This window comes from Scyliorhinus canicula, chromosome 6 (genome assembly GCF_902713615.1).
Source record: "Scyliorhinus canicula chromosome 6, sScyCan1.1, whole genome shotgun sequence".
Classification (NCBI taxonomy): domain Eukaryota; kingdom Metazoa; phylum Chordata; class Chondrichthyes; order Carcharhiniformes; family Scyliorhinidae; genus Scyliorhinus; species Scyliorhinus canicula.
In genome coordinates, this window is record NC_052151.1 from 22792850 (window position 1) to 22813631 (window position 20782).

General features: G+C 50.3%; 1 protein-coding gene across 3 annotated transcripts in view; it reads left to right on the forward strand.

Annotated features, from left to right (window-relative positions):
• The first annotated feature begins 654 nt into the window (after positions 1 to 654).
• daam2 (dishevelled associated activator of morphogenesis 2) overlaps positions 655 to 20782 on the forward strand; it is a 370882-nt gene continuing 350754 nt past the window's right edge. For all 3 annotated transcript variants that reach the window (XM_038799044.1, XM_038799047.1, XM_038799048.1), the window contains exon 1: positions 655 to 895. The gene's annotated coding sequence lies outside the window, so the exon portion shown is untranslated. The remainder of the gene's footprint in view (positions 896 to 20782) is intronic.

Consider the following 20782-nt stretch of genomic DNA (forward strand, 5'->3'; position numbering starts at 1 on the left):
TGGGGTAACCCCAGGTTAGAGAGGTGTGAATTGTCTCAAGCCAGGGCAGTTGGTAGAATTTTGCAAGCCCAGGCCAGATGGTGGGGGATGAATGTAATGCGACATGAATCCAAGATCCTGGTTGAGGCCGTACTCATGTGTGCGGAACTTGGCTATCAGTTTCTGCTCGGCGATTCTGCGTTGTCGCACGACCTGAAGGCCGCCTTGGAGAACTCTTACCCAGAGATCAGAGGCTGAATGCCCTTGACTGCTGAAGTGTTCCCCGACTGGAAGGGAACATTCCTGCCTGGCGATTGCCGCGCGATGCCCGTTCATCCGTTGTCGCAATATGTCGCGTCTGTTTCCCTTTCCACCCACAGCCATTGAACGGCACCAACATTTTCAGTCAAAGTCGATGAAAAGACCAGGAAAACCCCTTGGGCATTTTGTTTCTGACACAGACGGTTGCCTTCAACAAGAGCAGCAAAACTAAAACTACAGCTCCCAAAATGCCTCGCCGCGTCTCTTGGAAACAGGAAGCTGCGAAGCAATTGGACAGCCCCCCAGCTCAGCTCTCTTTGAGTATCTTGGCTTGTGTTTGGTGGCAATGGTAGAGTGACGCGTGGAGTCTGCCTGCAGGAGGAGGAGGAAAGGGGGAACTAAAACAAGTGAAAACAAATCAGTGTCAGTGAGTGAGCTGGGAGGACGCGCGAGAGTGGCAGCAACCGGCTCAAGCTGCAAAGTGGAGGCTTTACAAACAGAATGTGCTCTTCCACCCGCTTCTGGCAAATAGACTCCCAAGGATCTATCTAATTTAAAAAAAACTCCCTCCACCTGCTCTCCTCTTGGAAAACCTGGGAGGCTTGTCCTGCGGACAGAAAAAAAGGGGGAAGAAATCAACAGAAATGCTTTGAATGTAAGTACTTACATTACATGAAATGCAAACTCCTGCACTTTTAAAAAAATTGGAACATCAGCGAGCCTGGGAACATTTTCATGTCAAGTTTGTTACGATTTGTGTTTCGCGGATCTGAGTGCTTAGAAAAATGCAGGAGATGGATTGCCAAGATAGAATGTGTAAAAAGTCTTCTCTTTTGAAGGGTGACTTGTAGCCAAGGCAAAGTTGCGGGAGGATTGTATTCAGTTTTCTAATGTGTCTGTGCTCAGAAATCATTCCGCTGCTTCAGAGTCAATGGCACAGGCGGGCGAGATATGCACCTCACATTCCCAGATCTAATGTGGAGAAATGTGCCTGAGTTGCTATGTTTTCTTTTGCTCTTCCGTCCGGGTTATTCGTTCCCTGCGATTTGGAGAAAGGTGGCCTAAAGATTCTCTTGCCCAGAACAGGGGGGGGGGGTCAACCTTTTCACCTTCTCTCCTGTAAATCAGATGAAGAGGGGGCAGGTTTGGAGACAAGTGGGTGCGAGAGGAGGTAAGAGCCCCCCGGGTCTGGAAGGGCATGTGTGTGTGTGTGTGTGTGCTGCTCTGTTATCTGTGAATGGACCAGCCGGCCATTCTGCTCTAGCCGAGGTCCATTGTCCCATCCTGTGCAGACAGACAGAGATCCCTATTGAAAATTCGGACATGGCATCAATGTGGAGGCTGAAATCAGTCCATCTCGCTCAGCAGGCGCACGCTTTTGACCCAACTGTATAACTCCACAGCCTTTTTTTGTTCGTATGAGAGCAATTGTATCCGATTCTGAGCGGTTAAACATCGACCTACGCATTTGCTTCAGCTTCGACCTGCTACTGACACATTAAGACACGCGTCTACCAAATGTTTTATTCCACTTTGCAACATTTGCTCGCCGCCTGTGTTTTGTATAAAGTCTTGAATTCAACAATGCTGACTTGGGGATTACGCTTGTTACTGATTTGCGACTCTACGCACTTGAGACTAGACTTTCTGGGTTAAAGGTTGGCTTACCTGCTTTCCTCCTTTGGCCACACGATTGGTCATCTGACCTGATTTCGCCTCATGTTGCTCAGTGTCAAACTTTGTTTTATAATGCCCCTGGGAAACACCTTGGGGCGTTTCATGAACTTAAAGGTGCCAGATAAATATAAATTGTTGTTGTTGCACTGGACGGTTCTTTAACATTTTGCAGTTATTCTCTTCGCTGATGGTCCTATCTGGTGCTGTAGGAACCCGTCTCCTCATTGTAAAGGCCATCTGCTCCCAACCTGTCATCACATGGTGGAAGTTTCAAAAGAACTTGCCCCTGTCCCACCATCCCTGACCCATCTCTGACCCCCACCCCCATCCCTGACCTCCAATCCTACCCCTGACCCCCACCCCCATGGTAAATGCCCCATTCACTCCTCAAGCTTGACCTGATTGTAAAGAACTGGCTCTTGGAAGTGTGACCCAGCACGTCTGATCCATACAGATCAAAGACTCTCCCTTTGCAAAGGTCCTTCCTCCCGTCGCCCAGAAGGGGCCGTTGGATCGCCACCGTGTGTTATGTGAACCTCGGCTGGGAGACCCGTCAGAGAAGTCTTTTGACAGCAGGTCCACTGCGGAAGGACAGGAGTTTGAATGGAATGATGTGCCTGTCGCTTGGTCGCCTTGGGTGAACCGAGCTGTGTCCACGATAACTCGCTGGGGCCAGGGCTGGTGGTGGTGGTGAGGGGAGGGGGAGGGGGAGGGGGGGGGGGATTGGGGAAGGGGTGAAGTTTGGAGGAGCCCCCAGTGGCCGCGCGGGGTGGACTGGTGGGGAAGGGGGAGGTGGGGCTGCTGCGGTGGCGATGTGGTCTCCGCCGGTTTCGAGAGGGTCCCAGTACTGGTGGGGTTGGGGGAGGGGTTGGTGTATTGTGGGTCCCAGTACTGGTGGGGTTGGGGGAGGGGGTTAGTGTATTGTGGGTCCCAGTACTGGTGGGGTTGGGGGAGGAGGTTGGTGTATTGTGGGTCCCAGTACTGGTGGGGGGGGGGGGGGGAGGGTTAGTGTATTGTGGGTCCCAGTACTGGTGGGGTTGTGGGGTGGGGTTAGTGTATTGTGGGTCCCAGTACTGGTTGGGTTGGGGGAGGAGGGTTGGTATATTGTGGGTCCCAGTACTGGTGGGGTTGTGGGGTGGGGTTAGTGTATTGTGGGTCCCAGTACTGGTTGGGTTGGGGGAGGAGGGTTGGTGTATTGTGGGTCCCAGTACTGGTGGGGTTGTGGGGTGGGGTTAGTGTATTGTGGGTCCCAGTACTGGTGGGGTTGGGGGAAGGGGTTAGTGTATTGTGGGTCCCAGTACTGGTGGGGTTGGGGGAGGGGGTTAGTGTATTGTGGGTCCCAGTACTGGTGGGGTTGGGGGAGGGGGTTAGTGTATTGTGGGTCCCAGTACTGGTGAGGTTGGGGGAGGGGGTTAGTGTATTGTGGGTCCCAGTACTGGTGGGGTTGGGGGAGGAGGTTGGTGTATTGTGGGTCCCAGTACTGGTGAGGTTGGGGGAGGGGGTTAGTGTATTGTGGGTCCCAGTACTGGTGGGGTTGGGGGAGGAGGGTTAGTGTATTGTGGGTCCCAGTACTGGTGAGGTTGGGGGAGGGGGTTAGTGTATTGTGGGTCCCAGTACTGGTGAGGTTGGGGGAGGGGGTTAGTGTATTGTGGGTCCCAGTACTGGTGGGGTTGGGGGAGGAGGTTGGTGTATTGTGGGTCCCAGTACTGGTGAGGTTGGGGGAGGGGGTTAGTGTATTGTGGGTCCCAGTACTGGTGGGGTTGGGGGAGGAGGGTTAGTGTATTGTGGGTCCCAGTACTGGCGGGGTTGGGGGGGGGGGGAGGGTTAGTGTATTGTGGGTCCCAGTACTGGTGGGGGTTGGGGGAGGGGGGTTAGTGTATTGTGAGTCCCAGTACTGGTGGGGTTGGGGGAGGAGGGGGTTAGTGTATTGTGGGTCCCAGTACTGGCGGGGTTGGGGGGGGGGGGGGGGGGTTGGTGTATTGTGGGTCCCAGTACTGGTGGGGTTGGGGGAGGGGGTTGGTGTATTGTGGGTCCCAGTACTGGTAGGGTTGGGGGGTGGTGTTTACTGTATTGTGGGTCCCAGTACTGGTAGGGTTGGGGGGGGGGGGGGGGGGGTTGTTGGTCCCAGTACCAGCGTGGAGGCCGTATTGCAGTATGGATGAAGGAGAGGGAGAGGGGGGGGGGGGGGGAGGTGAGTTAGGAATGGAGAGAGTCCGCTGCTGTCTGCCTCCCCGCCAGGGTTAGCCAGTTGTCCCCATCCCAGAGGGATGTGGAGAGTAGTGGTTGTGGGGGGGGGGGGGGGGGGGGCGGAATTCAGTGAAGTTAAGGCATTGGATGAGGGAGAAGGATACAGTGGGGAGGGAGAAATTGTAGCGGATCACTCCAGCCAATCCGCACGCTTTTCCTTGGCAATTGGGGAATGACATTTAAAAACAGGAGGAGAGTGTTTTGATCCCTTTGAAGTTAGCCAGAAGTTCCAGGGTTAGGTCCCTTTACCGGACAGATGCTTCTTTATGTTAACTGGTTGTGTGCCAGATCCCCATTCTGAGTGGGCTTGTATATAACGAGCGCCATGGGGCCAATAATAATTGTGTAGAATGTGTGTAATCAAGCCCGGGTGAGTGAGGAACACGGAAAGGGCAGTGTCTCAGTGAGGTAAATTATATTCTGTCAGTAAGCAAAGCAATAATGGCACCCTGATTTAGGAGTACAGTCTAAACAGCGGCTGTACAGTGTGTGTAACTGATAGCCATCTGGCCATCTCCAAGGAAAAAGTTTTCTCCAATTACCTGGTTTTATAAACACCTTAAAACACTCCGCCACCCCCATCCCCCTTCCAAATCCCTGCTTTGCGCAAACACTGCAGTCAGTAGCTCTTGAATCGCGGCCAGAATTGTCCTGATGTGCGCAATGGTTCAGTTTGGCGCCTTCGATTTTGCAGCAACGTCAAGCTCCTTCTCCCAAACCCGCAACAGTCGCAGACTTCCGTGCTTCCAAACTGGCCGATGGGTCAGCCCACACACTTTTTCAACTTGAATTACATGGAAACTTACATAGCAAGTAGAAGCAGGAGCAGGCCATTCGGCCCATCGAGCCTGCTCCACCATTCATCATGATCATGGCTGATCATCAAGTTCAATACCCTGATCCCACCTTCCCCCCCCATATACCTTGAACCCTTCAACCCCAAGAGCTAGATCTAATTCCTTCTTGAAATTACACAACATTTTGGCCTCAACTGCCTTGTGTGCTAGCGAATTCCACAGATTCACCACTCTCTGGGTCACCTCCCCTCAGTCCTAAAAGGACTTATCCCCTTATCCTCAAACTATGAACCCTGGTTCCGTACTCCCCCAACATCCGGAACATTCTTTTTGAATCCACCCTGTCTAATCCTGTTAGAATTTTGTAAGTTTCTATGAGACCCCCTCTCACTCTTCTAAACTCCAATGAATATAATCCTAACCTACTTAGTCTCTCCTCATATGATAGTCCCGTCATCTCAGAAATTATCCCTCGCTGCAGTCCCTCTTCAGCAAGACCATCCTTCCTCAGATAAGGACACCAAAACTGCACACAATACTCCAGGTGTGACCTCACCAATGACCAATACAAATGTAGTAAAACACCCCTATTCCTATACTCAAATCCTCTCCTTATGAAGGCCAACTTACCATTTGCCCTCTTTACTGCTTGCTGTACCTGTGCGCATACTTTCAGAGACTGACTGATGCACGAGGACACCAAGGTCTCGCTGAGTATCCGCCTCTCTCAATTTACACCCATTCAAACAATAATCTGCCGTCCTATTTTGGCTCCCATCCAAAGATATTTTTGTTATCACCCAAGAGTAGCTAGCCTGTAGAGTGTTAAAATGTTGACACTCCTATTGAATTTGGGATGTTTCGCTGTTTGAAAATATCTGGCACACCATCAGCTTGAGTTCAGCACACAGAGAAATAAATCTTGTTTGATTTTTTTTTGGGGGGGGGGGGGTATTCTGTGTTTTGAAAGGATGGAAGGTACAGATTTAATTCCGGTCCCTGTGGAGAGAGAAACACACACACTCGAAACGTTAACTCTGTTTTTCTTTCTCCACAGATGCTGCCTGATCTTCTGAGTTTATCCAGCACTTTCTGTTTTTATTTCAGGCTTCCAGCATCTGCAGTATTTTGATTTTAATTCCACTCCCCGTGGAATGAAATGAATGAAATGTAAATTTGCTTATTGTCACAAGTAGGCTTCAAATGAAGTTACTGTGAAAAGCCCCTAGTCGCCACATTCTGGCGCCTGTTCGGTGAGGCTGTTACAGGAATTGAACCGTGCTGCTGGCCTGCCTTGGTCTGCTTTCAAAGCCAGCAATTTAGCCCTGTGCTAAACAGCCTCAGGTTGTGATTCTGTGGATTTAAGCACACTGGGTTAATGGCATTTGAATTTTGAGATTCTGCGTTTTTAAAGTATGCAGCACACAGTTAACTCCAACCATTTTGGAATTGGCATTAGGTAGTACCCAGCCCACCTTGGGTTAATGACTCATAATTTGGGCAATGGAACATTCCTCTTTCATTATTTTCTGTAGAGCTCTGTACCGTCCCATGGATTCTGTTCAGTACTGCCCGTTACACCCAGGGAAGGCTAATTAATGCCCACTTCTATCAGAATTGTGCTTTACACCTGCCATCTGGCAGGTTAGTGACATGTTTACCTCTCCCATATCTCTCCATTCCAGACAATGAACTTCAATGTAAAATGATTGAATTAACCATTTCAATCCCAGAACCTTCTCAAACTTGCAACCATCTGCACACACATACATACACACACACACACATATATATACACACACATATACAGACACACACATACATGCACATACATACACACATGCGTACCCGTACACATACATACACACACAAGCATACATATATAGACACACACACACATACATGCACATAGAATTTACAGTGCAGAAAGAGGCCATTCGGCCCACCGAGTCTGCACCGGCCCCTACAAAGAGCAACCCACTCAAGCCCATGTTATCCCCGCAACCCAGCAGCCCCCAGTTAACCTTTTTGGACACTAAGGGCAATTTAGCATGGCCAATTCACCTAACCTGCACATCTTTGGACTGTGGGAGGAAACCGGAGCACCCATGCACACACGGGGAGAACGTACAGACTCCGCACAGTGACTCAGTCGGGAATCGAACCTGGGACCCTGGAGCTGTGAAGCAATTGCGCTAACCACTATGCTACCGTACTGCCTGTAAATATACATATATATATACACACACATACACGCACATATATACATACACATGTATACATACACACCATACATACACATACATATACACACATACAGATACACACACATCCATACACACACACACCTATATATACATCGATACATATATATACACACATACATGCACACACACTCTCTCCCTGGCAGGCTCCTGCGGTCTGGCCAGCCAACAACCCCCGTCTTCGGTTGCCAGGGATGTTGGACAGACAACATGGTAGACGCAGTGTTATATAGAGTGGTGCAGTCTGACAGTGAGGTCTCTGTTGCGGGAGGGAGCTGCAATCTGCCTTCTTGCCCTTCCCACCACCAGAGACATTGAGCCTCACGGCTCTCTGAAGCACAGGCAAGCGCAGTATCTTCCTGCACACTCCTCGCTCTCAAACACAATACAAAGAGATCATTCAACATCCCGGGGAACGAGAGGAAGATACAGCCTGATGGAGAGGCAATCTCCCCCACCACCCCGTGGTGAACATAATCCTGAAATCCCAGGCAATTAAAATCTAACAACACATAACAGCCAGCAGAGACAGCAGCACTGGTTTATGTTGTTACAGAGCACGGACAGTATGACAGAATGTAATTCTCCAAACTCCCATCTTAATCCTGGAATGCCCTGTGTAATGTCAATGGAATTTGACTCATTCAGTCAGTGTATACCAGTGTCTCTGATCAGAAATGGTGATGGGGAGGGGAACCCATCGCTGCTGCTATTGACACACACAAATTCGACTGATTTTCAGGAGAGAGCCCGGATATTTTATTCTGTTTTTAGATTAGATTTAGATTCATTGTCACGTGCAACAAGGTACAGTGAACTAGCTATTTACAAGGAAGGTCTGGCTTATTGAATACTCTTGGGGTGGGGGGGATATAAGATTTCCCAACCAAATGTTCATGCTTTGCGATCAATGTTTTTAAGAGACAAGACAACTTTTTAAGTAAAAACTCCCAGGGATACGGGCGATCCTGGCACATCCCCATTTACTCCACATGCCTGCTTGCCCTGCCAGGGTAGGGTGAAAAGGTGGGCAGCGATGTGGAGGTTGAATTTACGGTCAGATCATTCAGCAGGCCCCAGTGAGTGGCCCATTCCTATAAGGAGGAGGAGACGGTGCAGAAGGAGACCATTCGGCCCGTCGAGTCTGCACCCACCCTCCGAAAGAGCACCCTACCCAAACCCACTTCCCCAATAACACCTTAGCCTAACCTTTCTTTAATTTAGTGTACCCAATTTTGTTTCCAATTAAGCGGCAATTTAGAGTGGCCAATCTACCTACCCTGCACATCTTTGGGTTGTGGGGATGAAACCCACACAGACACGGGGAGAATGTGCAAACTCCACACGGACAGTGACCCAGGGCTGGGATCGAACCCAGTACCTCGGCGGTGTGAGGCAGCAATGCTACCTACTGCGCCACCGTACCGCCCATTCCTTAAATTAACCTAACTCATCCCTGGACACTAAGGGATGGCCAATTCACCCAACCTGCACATCTTTGAACTGTTCCATGTTAGTGCGATGTCTTCGCAGTGAACACTTTACTGACTGGCTCCCTGATGCCCATTTATAATCTTTATCAGTGTCACAAGTAGGCTTACATTAACACTGCAATGAAGGTACTGTGAAAATCCCCAAGTCGCCACACTCCGGCACCTGTTCGGGTACATAGAGGGAGAATTCAGAATGTCCAATTCGCCTAACAACACATCTTTTGGGACTTGTGGGAGGAAACCAGAGCGCTTGGAGGAAACCCATGCAGACACGGGGAGAACGTGCAGACTCCACACAGACAGTGACGCAAGCCTGGAATCGAAATTGGGTCCCTGGTGCTGTAAAGCAATAGTGTTAACCACTGTGCTACCGTGCTGCCCATTTACTCCACTGGCGCAGTCACTGTACAGGTTCCTGGTGCTTTTGGACTGACCCCACCCCCATATCCCACCCACAAGAGACCGAATGGCTGGATTCTTCCCCCCTCAGCACCGACTGGAGCTCGTAACATTCCCCCCGCCTCCCAGGCCTTGCTCCCACAGAAAGAGTCAATAGAAAGGCAGCCTCTTTTGTTTTTGTTTGAAGCGCGTTCCATCCTTGGCGCACACACACAACAGTTACAAAATAGAGCAACAGTGTCCTCCGGGGCCATCTTTGTCTTACTGACTGCAAAAAGCAAAACAAGCAGAAGAGGAGGCGTAATGATGCCATCCCACGGTACAGCCCTACATCCAAAGTCAGGTCGTCACATTCAGCACAGGCGCTTTCTGGGGCTCAGAGCTGGATGGCCCTTTGCTGTGTCAGTTCAATGTCCCGTTTGGACATCATGGCAAAAGGGAGGGGGGGGGGATGTTTGCCACTGTGTGGAGCTGGCTGTTGAAGGTGGAGTGAGGGAGGAGGCGCTGTGCTCCCACACACTGACTGAGAACCGCTTTCATTTTCTCTGCAGCTGCTCCACTCTTGCCTCCACGCCACCACCCCTCCCAACACACACATGAGGGATGTTTTAGGCAGAGTTTCAGCTGGACTCCAACCCCATTTTCCATTGTTTGGAGAGACCAGTGTGAGACTCCTTTCAGAAGCACACAGGATTTATTTCTATGCTGAGTTGAAAGATGCCCTTGTTACAAGAAAACCTCGTCATTCCCGACAAAAACTGTAACAATTAGCCTGAAAAATTACGATGCTTACAAATATATTTGTATTTATGCGGGGGGGGGGGGGGGGGGGGTGACTTTACTTCACTTCAAACTATCTCTTAAAAATAATATAGAGACTGCAAGTGGCAGTAGGGAAATGATTGATATTATAAAATTGAATAGAAGAATGTTGTTTACCTGGAAATTAAACAGAATGATGGATCCCTGGCAGTGATTACAGACTGGAATCTAATCGAGGGGTTCAGATGGTTTATATATAGAATATTGGATACCTGGGAGTGATTACTGACCGGAATCTAATCGAGGGGTTCAGATGGTTTATATATAGAATAATGGATACCTGGGAGTGATTACAGACTGGAATCTAATTGAGGGGTTCAGATGAAGTTGTTTATGTAATCTTTATCACATAAATACGGAAGACTGCTCAGCAGTGAAAATCTTAGTTCTGGGTGTCATAGATGTGGTCTGGCCTGATCTATCTGTTGTGAATATGTGCGTGTGCATGATACATTTTAGTTTGGTCCACAAGCTCTTCCTCTGCTGTGAATGTAATGTGTCACATGCCAGTTGCAGGGGTAAACTTGGATCAAAATGTGTTAGGCTTGCGTGAATGCTCTCCCACCTGGATCCACCCATGTCCACCTTTTATTTTGACACAGTAAATTGTGTAAGGCTTTTAGAATAGGAGTCAGATTAGGGACAAATCGTCCGTAATGATCTGTAATAAGAAAGATGGAACTTGGTTCACATTCTGTGGCACAGGTGCCTCGTTAATGGCTTTGACTTTTGAAGGCGACTTATGCAGCCCCTTGGTGCCGTGATATGTGCCAGATGTTTGACTGAAGATTGGAAGAATTCACATTTGTCTTTTTGGATTCTTTTTAAAAAAAAATACATTTTTTGCCAATTAAGGGGCAATTTAGCGTGGCCAAACCACCTTCCCTGCACATCTTTGGGTTGTGGGGGTGAAACCCACGCAAACACGGGGAGAATGTGCAAACTCCACACGGACAGTGACCCAGAGCCAGTATTGAACCTGGGACGTCGGCGCCGTGAGGCAGCAGTGCTAACCACTGCACCACCGTGCTGCCCTGTCTTTTTGGACTCTTAATCCATAATAGAACATAGAACATAGAACAGTACAGCACAGAACAGGCCCTTCGGCCCTCAATGTTGTGCCGAGCCACGATCACCCTACTCAAACCCACGTATCCACCCTATACCCGTAACCCAACAACCCCCCCCATTAACCTTACTTTTTTTAGGACACTACGGGCAATTTAGCATGGCCAATCCACCTAACCCGCACATCCTTGGACTATGGGAGGAAACCGGAGCACCCAGAGGAAACCCACGCACACAGGGGGAGGACGTGCAGACTCCACACAGACAGTGACCCAGCCGGGAATCGAACCTGGGACCCTGGAGCTGTGAAGCATTTATGCTAACCACCATGCTACCCTGCTGCCCACCACCATGCTACCCTGCTGCCCTTCTGATCTTTGGATCAAAGATCTTCTGATCTTTGGAGTGTGGCATCTCGGTTGCAGAGATATTCTTCCTCATTCTTTCCAGTAACCAAGAGGTCATCTAAGTAACACTGGACTGTGTCTCATCCGCTTAAGATTTGGTCCATAGCTCGTTGGAACAATGCAGATGTGAAAGTGATGCCAAATGCTAATCTTTTATATCAAAATAACCCTTGTGTGTCACAATCGGCAAGAACTGTTGTGAATCCTGATCCACGTTCATTTGAAGATATGCTTGACTGCGGTCAATTGTAAGAAGCGATGGCCTCCAGCCAACCCAGCGAATCGTCATCAATCAGGGGCAGAGGGGACAGCTCTGCACACAGTACAGGATTAATAGCGACTTTTAAATCTGCACAAATGTGTACAGATCTATCTTTTTCATCACAGGATGATCCATGTAGCCCAATCACTCACATAAACAGATTCAAGGACTCCCGTTTTGACCAGCCATTCTAATTCTGCCTCTACTTAGGTCTGATTACATAGGCACTGACCTAGCCTTTAAGCATCTCGCCTGACTTTCTTCCGTGATCTTCAGTTTTACTGAGATATCCTTCGTGCTTCTCAACTCACCATTGAAGACAATGGCAGGTTTCATCAAGATTTTGGGTTGGCCTGATTCAGAATCTGTCATGAGGTTTACCTCGACCAATTTAATCTGATCTTTTCCAGCCAAGTTCTTCCCATTCGTGCCGGATAATTCCCTTTGCCCTATGAGCAAGGACAAATCTGCCGCCTGTCCATCTAATTGTGCTGTTACATCAATACAGCCCCTCAATGGAACCACTTCCCCTCGATTTTTAACACTATCTTCGAGGGTTTCAGAGCAATATGTCGGAGATTTTCTTGAGAAACAGTTTCTGGTACCAACCAAGTGTCCATCTCCATCTTCACCGGCTGACCATTGAATGACCCAGTTATGGTTTGTTACACCAGCAATAGATAATACATTTAATGACATTTCATCTTCAGACCCTGAATTAAGTTCCTTTTCACCAGAAAGTCTTTGCTCTCAGTCTACCTTAGTTAGCTCTTCTCTCATCCCATTTTAATCTCATTTGTTTAAGCAAAAAACACTAGTGTTTGATTTTACCTTCTCTCACTCCATCTGTATTTTAAATTCCACCATATTGTGATCGCTCCTCCCGAGAGGATCCCTAACTATGAGATCATTAATCAATCCTGTCTCTTGGAGTTCCTTTTCACATCCTTTTTGGACCATGTGCAGTTCTTTATTCAGTTTCCTATTTGATTTATTCGTGTCTTGCTTTCTGCAACTTTTGCCTGACGCTTGATTCTTTTCCCAACAAGCGCTACAATGTGGCCCTTTCTGCTACAATTCCTGCACACAATGTCTTTGCACCAACAATCTGCTTCCGAGTGCCCAGTGTTTGCACACTTATGGCAACTGCGAGTCTGTGTCTGTGTTCGAGGTTCAGCCCACATCTTGTGAATTCCTGTGCTAGAACTCAACTGTTGAGCTTCTTTGGTTGCTAATCCCACGGCTATAGCAGCTTTCGTGTCACGACGGTGTCAATTACTTTTCTTTTCGGGTGCCTCCAAACTCTGTTCACCTATCTTGTTGCCAGTTTTCCTAAGGTGGGCCGGGATTCTCCCCTACCCGGCGGGGCGGGGTGTCCCGGCGGGACGGAGTGGCATGAACCACTCCGCACCTTTTAGGGGCTAGGCCCGCGCCAGAGTGGCGCCCGCGCCAGAGTGGCTCCCGCTCCGCCGGCCGGCGCGAACGGCCTTTGGCGCCCCGTCAGCCGGGGCCAAAAGGCCTTCGCCGGCCGGCGGAAGTCCGCGCAGGCGCCGGTGCGTCAGCGGCTGTTGACGTCATACTGGCGCATGTGCTTGGGAGTGGGTCTCTTCCGCCTTCACCATGGCGGGGCGGAAGAAAAAGAGTGCCCCCACGGCACAGGCCCACCCGCCGATCGGTGGGCCCCGATCGTGGGCCAGGCCACCGTGGGGGCACCCCCAGGGTCAGATTGCCCCACGCCCCCCCTCCAGGACCCCGAAGCCCTCCCGTGCCGCCAATCCCGCCGGTACCAGAGGTGGTTTAAACCACGCCGGCGGGAAAGGCCTGTCAGCGGCTGGACTTCGGCCCATCGCGCGCTGGAGAATTGCCGCGGGGGGGCCCACCGACCGGCGCGGCGCAATTCCCGCCCGCGCCGAATCTCGGGGGGCGGAGAATTCGGGACACGGCTGGGGGGGGGGATTGACGCCGGCCCCGGGCGAGGGGGTCGGAGAATTCCGCCGGTGATTTTTAAATGAAGTCTGCATGCCTCAGAGGTTCAAACAAATGAAGAGCTTTATTAGAAGATGTAAACACTACAGGCTGCTCAGTTACACTGCCCGTTTGCCCATGCAACTGTCCGCTGACATTATTTCCGATGATGTCACGTAATCAGCCTCTTAAAGTGCCCCCCGTTCCACGGCAAGGCTGCGAGTGAGGAAACACTGGAAATATATGTACGCGACCGATTAATTGTCCTCTGTGCTCCATTTTATAAGAAATAAAAAGAAGGAACTTGCATTTATTTATCAGGCACCTTTCACAAATGCAGGATATCCCAAAATGCCTTACTGCCAAAAGATGTATCTTTTGAAGTGCACTTGCTGTTACAATGTTGGGAACTGTAGCAACCAGTCTGTGCACAGTATGGTGCCAGAAGGAGAAGTGAAATTAGGAACCAGATAACCTGCTTTCAGTGATGTTTGATTGAAGGATAAATATTGGCAGAAAGTACGACCCTGTTATATTCTGAGCATTGCTTTTGAATCTTTTCCATTTACCTCAAGAGCAAATGAGCGTCTGGTTTAATGTCTGATCTGAAAACAAATCTCTTATAGTGCAGCACTCCCATCAGGACTGCGCCCAAGTGAGATTAGATGCTCAAGTTCCTGGAGTGGGACACTGAGTCAAGGCTGAAATCTTTGTTGGTGTTCTGTAAGCTGAACTTTGGTTCCTTATGCCAGTTTAACTGCTTTAAACATAGGTCATTGTACAGTCCAGTCCCATTTCTTTATTCGTCTGAGCTACAAAAGGAAGGGAGGAGAGATGAACAGCCTTCTCTTAAGCTTTATCCAGCACTACTTTAGCTTTCCTCTGGGAGGCGTAGTAGGTCACACCATGAGGCCACTTTCACTCAATACCTTCCCGCCACAGAGTAGCTTAGACTAGGCATCTGGGGTTTTCTACATTGGCCATCCAGGAATGAGGAAGAGTCCTGCCATTGGCCACTGTGTTGTGGCTCCAATGCCCCAATGCTGGTGCCCATTCTGTCAAAAGCAAAGCAAGGTTATTACTTTCTAAATGCTTTCCTTCTAGATATTATTGGGGAACGTTATAGGAACACAGAGTGCCTCTTAATACTTTCCCTAGCAATGTGAGATGGGCTACATTGCTCTTCAGGCCATTTTGGCGGTCAAGTTGGAAGTGACCTGAGTGGGGATATAAACCAGTGTTCCCTGCGGTAGTGCTCGCAAGATCTGCCCAGTTCTTGTCAAGCAACGCTTGATTTAAAAAAAAACAGCTACTGTTGAGTCACTGAGCAAAACATTTTTGTTTAACTAGCTCCAGTTACCAGCTGTAGAACACCTGATAGCTGCAGATGTGTGCGTCTCCTGTTTGAAATTTGAACCATGGCTTAAAGGATTCACGGTCTAAAAGCAGAGGAACATTGAGGAAAGTAAAATGCTATTAAGTCTAACCAGCCTGTCACGTATTGATAGACGAGAACCACCTACCTGTTTTCTCACCAGACCCCTCACTACATTTTCTCCATAGAAATACATCTAATTATCTCTTGAAACCGCAATCCTGTTCACCTCAGTACTCTTTTCCAGTAACTTCTTCCTTCGGTCAAAAGAAACTTTTATATACATTTTTAAAATCACACCCGCAGGATATCCTGAAGCACTTCATGTGCGATGAATACTTTTAGCTTGCATTCATTAGTGTGTGCCCTGCCTCCCGGAGGCAGCTCCTTGGCTCATGGTTGCTGCTTCATCCTGAGCTGTTTTCTTGGCAGTGGTGGTTTGCCACTGCCTTCCCCACTCAAGGGTATGATGAGGAGATAGGCCCCAAGCTTGTCTCAGCTGGAACAGGGACCAAACCCACATTGTTGGTGTTAATTTGATCCACGCACCCGTCCTCTAGTCAACTGAGTTAACCACTGCCTCTCGCTTCCCCCCCCCCCCGCCTTTAATATGTCAGAGCCAATTTTCCAAAAGCATGCTTATGTTGCAAAACCGTCATGCACAAGCAGCCATTAGAATCCATGTCCACAATTTCAAGTCCATTGACCTGAATGGATGGAAACTCATGGGAGCTTGCCTGAAATTTCCTGATTTGAGATCCCAACGGTTTGGGGGCCCATGTAATTTGGAAAACCGGACCTTTAGTCAATTACCCTTTGAATAGAAAGTTCCCCCTGAGTGTCTTTCTATTGCTGACTTTTAACTTAATTTTAAATTACAGTATTCCACACAAATGCCTCAAAAAAGAAGCCATGGGCCGGGATTCTCCTCTACCCGGCGGGGCGGGGGGTCTCGGCGTGCTGGAGTGGCGGGAACCACTCCGGCGTCGGGCCGCCCCAAAGGTGCGGGAGGTGCAAGTCCGCACCTTTAGGGGCCAAGCCTTCACATTGAGGGGCTAGGCCCGCGTTGGAGTGGTTCCCACTCCGCCGGCTGGTGTGAACGGCCTTTGGCACCACGCCAGCCGGGGTTGGAAGGACTTCGCCGGCCGGCGTAAGTCCGCGCATGCGCCGGAGCACAGGGGAGGGGGTCTCTTCCGCCTCCACCATGGTGCAAAGAGTGCCCATACGGCACAGGCCCGCCTGCCGATCGGTGGGCCCCGATCACGGGCCAGGCCACCGTGGGGGCACCCCCCCGGGGTCAGATCGCCCTGCGCCCCCCCCCAGGACCCCGGCGCCCGTCCGCGCCGCCAATCCCGCTGGTCAGGGAGGTGGTTTAATCCACACCGAAGGGAGAGGCCTGTCAGCGGCGGGACTTCGGCCCATCGCGGGCCGGAGAATCGCCGCGGTGGGCCCGCCGTCCGGCACGGCGCGATTCCCGCCCCCGACGAATCTCGGGGAGCGGAGAATTCAGGACACGACAGGGGCGAGTTTGACGCCGGCCCCGGGCGATTCGGGTCGGAGAATACCCCCCATGATGTGAAGATGCCGGCGTTGGACTGGGGTGGGCATAGTAAGTAGTCTTACAGCGCCAGGGTAAAGTCCAACAGGTTTGTTTTGAATCACTAGCGCAGGTGAATCCTGCGCTAGTGATTCAAAACCTGTTGGACTTTAACCTGGTGTTGTAAGACTTCTTACTGTGTCGAAAAAGAAGAAACGTTGTTTGGGATGGTTAATTGGCTGTGTTTTGCAAATGGACCCTGGGTTTTCCTGCCTCGTGGCATTTCCGTTTGATTGGCGGGACGCAGAAGTTGAAAATGAAGAACTGTATTGGGTTTGAACTATTACCGATTCAATACTGCCCAACAAGGCACATGTTTGGGAAGTTTGTCCAGTATCCTGGAAAATGTAGGTGTTTACCGAAGAAATGGTTCAAACTGTTCGAAATGTTCAAAGGCGGCTGGATAGAGTAGAGAGGGCGAGACTGTTCCTGTAAGAGGACCGAGAACGAGAGGGCACAGATTTAAAGTGATTTGCAAAAGAAGCAAGTGTGATGTGAGAAAAAAGCCTTTTCACCACAATTTGTTCGGGTCTGGAATGCACTGCCTGAGAGGGTGGTGGAGGCAGGTTCGATCGAGGCCGTCAAGACGGCAGTCGAACAATGTGCAGGGGTACGGGGAAAAGACAAGGCGAATGGCACCAAGTCGTGATGCTCATTTGGAGAGCCGGTGCCCACATGATGGGCCAAATGGCCTCCTTCTGCACCGTAAATATCCTGTGATTCTGTGAAACTGCCAGGAAGCAGTTGAAAAGTAGATCCTGTGCAAGCATAGGAAATTCTCCAAAAGCCCAATACTATGAAAGCCGGAAATCAGAAATAGAAATGAGAGATAGTTAAAATACTCAGCAGCATCTGCAGAGGAAGGTCGATGACCTTTTGTCATAATCTCCAGTTTAGTTGACGCTTGCGATACTGAGGGTATTTTCACAGATGCGATGCTGAACCTCTTTACTAATGGCCCTGGTGTGAACTGAGGAGATTCCCTTGGTGTACTGTAGATCACAGATCATAACACTATTTCTAAGGAACAGGTTTAACAGTTTCACTGAAAGAAAATCCCCCCTCCATGTAAAAGCTCTTTTCTTTCACGATATTTTGTAAAACAAAGCCTTGGATTTATAGAGCACCATTCACGATCTCACAATGTCCCAACGCATTTGACAGCCATTGACGTGGGGCGGAATTCTCCGCTCCTGGGAAAAATCGGGAGGGCCGTCATGAACTCGGCCGAGTTTCACGACGGCCTTGGAGGCCGCTCCTCGCCCCGTATTCTCCCTTCCCGGCGGGGCTAGGAGCGGCGCTCCGTAACTCTCGGCCGCGGGGGCGCGCGCCAAGAATGATGCGGCCGGCGCGCCTAATGACGTCAGCCGTGCATGCGCAGGTTGGCCGGCTCCAACCCGCGCATGCGCGGCGTACGTCATGACGCTGACGGCACAAACCCGCGCATGCGCGGTGGCCGTCTTTCCCCTCAGCCGCCCAGCAAGACGTGGCGGCTTGATCTTGCGGGGCGGTGGAGGGGAAATAGTGAGTCCGATTTGGACGCCGGCCCGACAATCGGTGGGCACCGATAGCGGGCCTGTTCCCTCACGAGCACAGTCGTGATGCTCTTTCCTTGCTAGGCCACCTACAAGCCCCAAACGGGCTTCTCACTCCCGTTTCACGACGGCAGCGACCAGGTGTGTCTGCCGCCGTCGTGAAACGGCTGCGAACGGCAGGCCATCCGGGTCGGAGAATCGCTGGTCGCCGTGAAAATTGGCGAGCGCTGATTCTTCCGAGCCGGGGGGGGGGGGGGGGGGGGGGGGGGGGGGGGAGAATCGCGGGGGGCGCCAGTGGGGTGTGAAATTTGTCGGGGGGCCCTCCCGCACCCGTGATTTTGAAGTGTGGACGCTGTAGTAATGGAGAAAATGCAGCAGCCAAACTGAAAATGAAAAAAAATGAAAATCACTTATTGTCACGAGTAGGCTTCAATGAAGTTACTGTGAAAAGCCCCTAGTCGCCATATTCCGGCGCCTGTCCGGGGAGGCAGGCCATCACTCAGAAAAGTAGTGCAATAAATGACCAGGTCACTTATTTCCTCGTGTTCGCTGAGGGACAGATATTTGCCGGGACACTGGAAGAACTCCTCCGCTGGTTAGGCCTCAGCTGGAATATTGTGTACAGTTCTGGGCACCACACTATAGCGAGGATGTGAACACGTTGGAGAGGGTGCTGAAGTGGTTTACAAGAATGGTTCTAGGGAAGAGAAACATGGATGAGGATAGATTGGAGAGGTTGCGACTTTGTCCTTGAAGAGAAGAAGGCGAAGAGGAGATTTGATAGAGATGTTCAAAATCATCAGGAGGCTGGACAGAGAAGATAGGGGAAAAGCTGTCCTTGCTCGTAAAAGGATCAAGAACGAGAGGGCACAGATGTAAAGTGATTTGAAAAAGAAGCAAATGTGACGTGAGAAAAAAACTTTTTCACACACAACGAATGGTTCAGGTGTGGAGTGCACTGCCTGGAAGTGTGGTAGAGGCAGGCTCAATGGAGAAATTCAAGAGGGCGTTGGATGATTATTTGAATAGAAACAACGGGGAAAAGGCAGGGGGATGGAACTAAGTCATGATGCTCATTTGGGGAACAGATGTAGACATGATAGGCCGAATGGCCTCCTTCTGCACCGTAAAGGTTCTGTGATTTCCCAAAGATGTCCACCATCTACAAAGCACAAGTAAGGTGTGTGATGGAATCAATACTGGCCTGGATGAATGCAGTTCCACCAACACTCAAGAAACTCAACACAATCCACGACAAAGTAGCTTGCTTGATCAGCACCCCACCTTAAACATTCAATACCTCCACCAGCAACACACAGTGGCAGCAGTCTGTACACTGGCTGTACTCGGCAAAGCTAAGCAACTGCCAAGGCCTCTTCGACAGCATCTTCCAAACTCGTTACGGCCAAGGACAAGGGAAGCCTATAAACACCATTACCTGCAAGTTCCCCTCCATATCATACACCATCCTGGCTTTGATCCTTCATTGCCACTGGAACTCGCTCGAGCAGCACTATGCATACCCACAAGTAGGTCATCCAAGAAAATATAGGATTTATGGTACACACATTGATATTAAAGGGAATCCATGTATTGGCAGACATAGATCCCTTCAGGGCACTAAGGGAGAGAAATGTGTTTGAATTGTATTTGCGATGCCCAGTAACATTGAGTCACAGAGGCAGGCAGCACCATGGGTCACTCCATATGCAGCCCATGAGACGTTTCTCAATGAAAATGCTGCACGAGCAAATGTCTTCCCCTAAATGTCCAGATTACACTGAAACTAAAAATAATCCTCAACCATTTTATGTTTTGGCTTTCATGTGCAGTGAGATGAACTGATTTACTCCTGTGAACAATGCACCAGTTATTCGCTTTGTGCAGCTATAAACTGCTAACTGACTAATGCTACCAATGTTCTCCATGATCAGCAAGAACCCTGAGGCACACAAAATGCTGATCCATTTTCAGGATTCTGTACAACCTTTGCCGAGGAATTACACATAGCAGACCAGACTGCCCCTTCCCCGACAGGCAGTGTCCAGACTGCCCCTTCCCCCACAGGCAGTGTCCAGACTGCCCCTTCCCCCACAGGCAGTGTCCAGACTGCCCCTTCCCCCACAGGCAGTGTCCAGACTGCCCCTTCCCCCACAGGCAGTGTCCAGACTGCCCCTTCCCCCACAGGCAGTGTCCAGACTGCCCCTTCCCCCACAGGCAGTGTCCAGACTGCCCCTCCCCCCACAGGCAGTGTCCAGACTGCCCCTCCCCCCACAGGCAGTGTCCAGACTGCCCCTCCCCCCACAGGCAGTGTCCAGACTGCCCCTCCCCCCACAGGCAGTGTCCAGACTGCCCCTCCCCCCACAGGCAGTGTCCAGACTGCCCCTCCCCCCACAGGCAGTGTCCAGACTGCCCCTCCCCCCACAGGCAGTGTCCAGACTCCCTTCCAGACCAAGCACTGGAGAGTCCTGGATGGCACCCTTCAAGTGTGGACATGCATCTATTGCTCCAGAGCACAGTGAATGTTGGGGCTTTTAATCAATTTGAGAATCTGTGCATCAGCATTGCCTCTACCCAACTGTTCTTCAGCCTGCCTCAGATCATTCCAAGTATCTGTTACGACTTACACCCCAA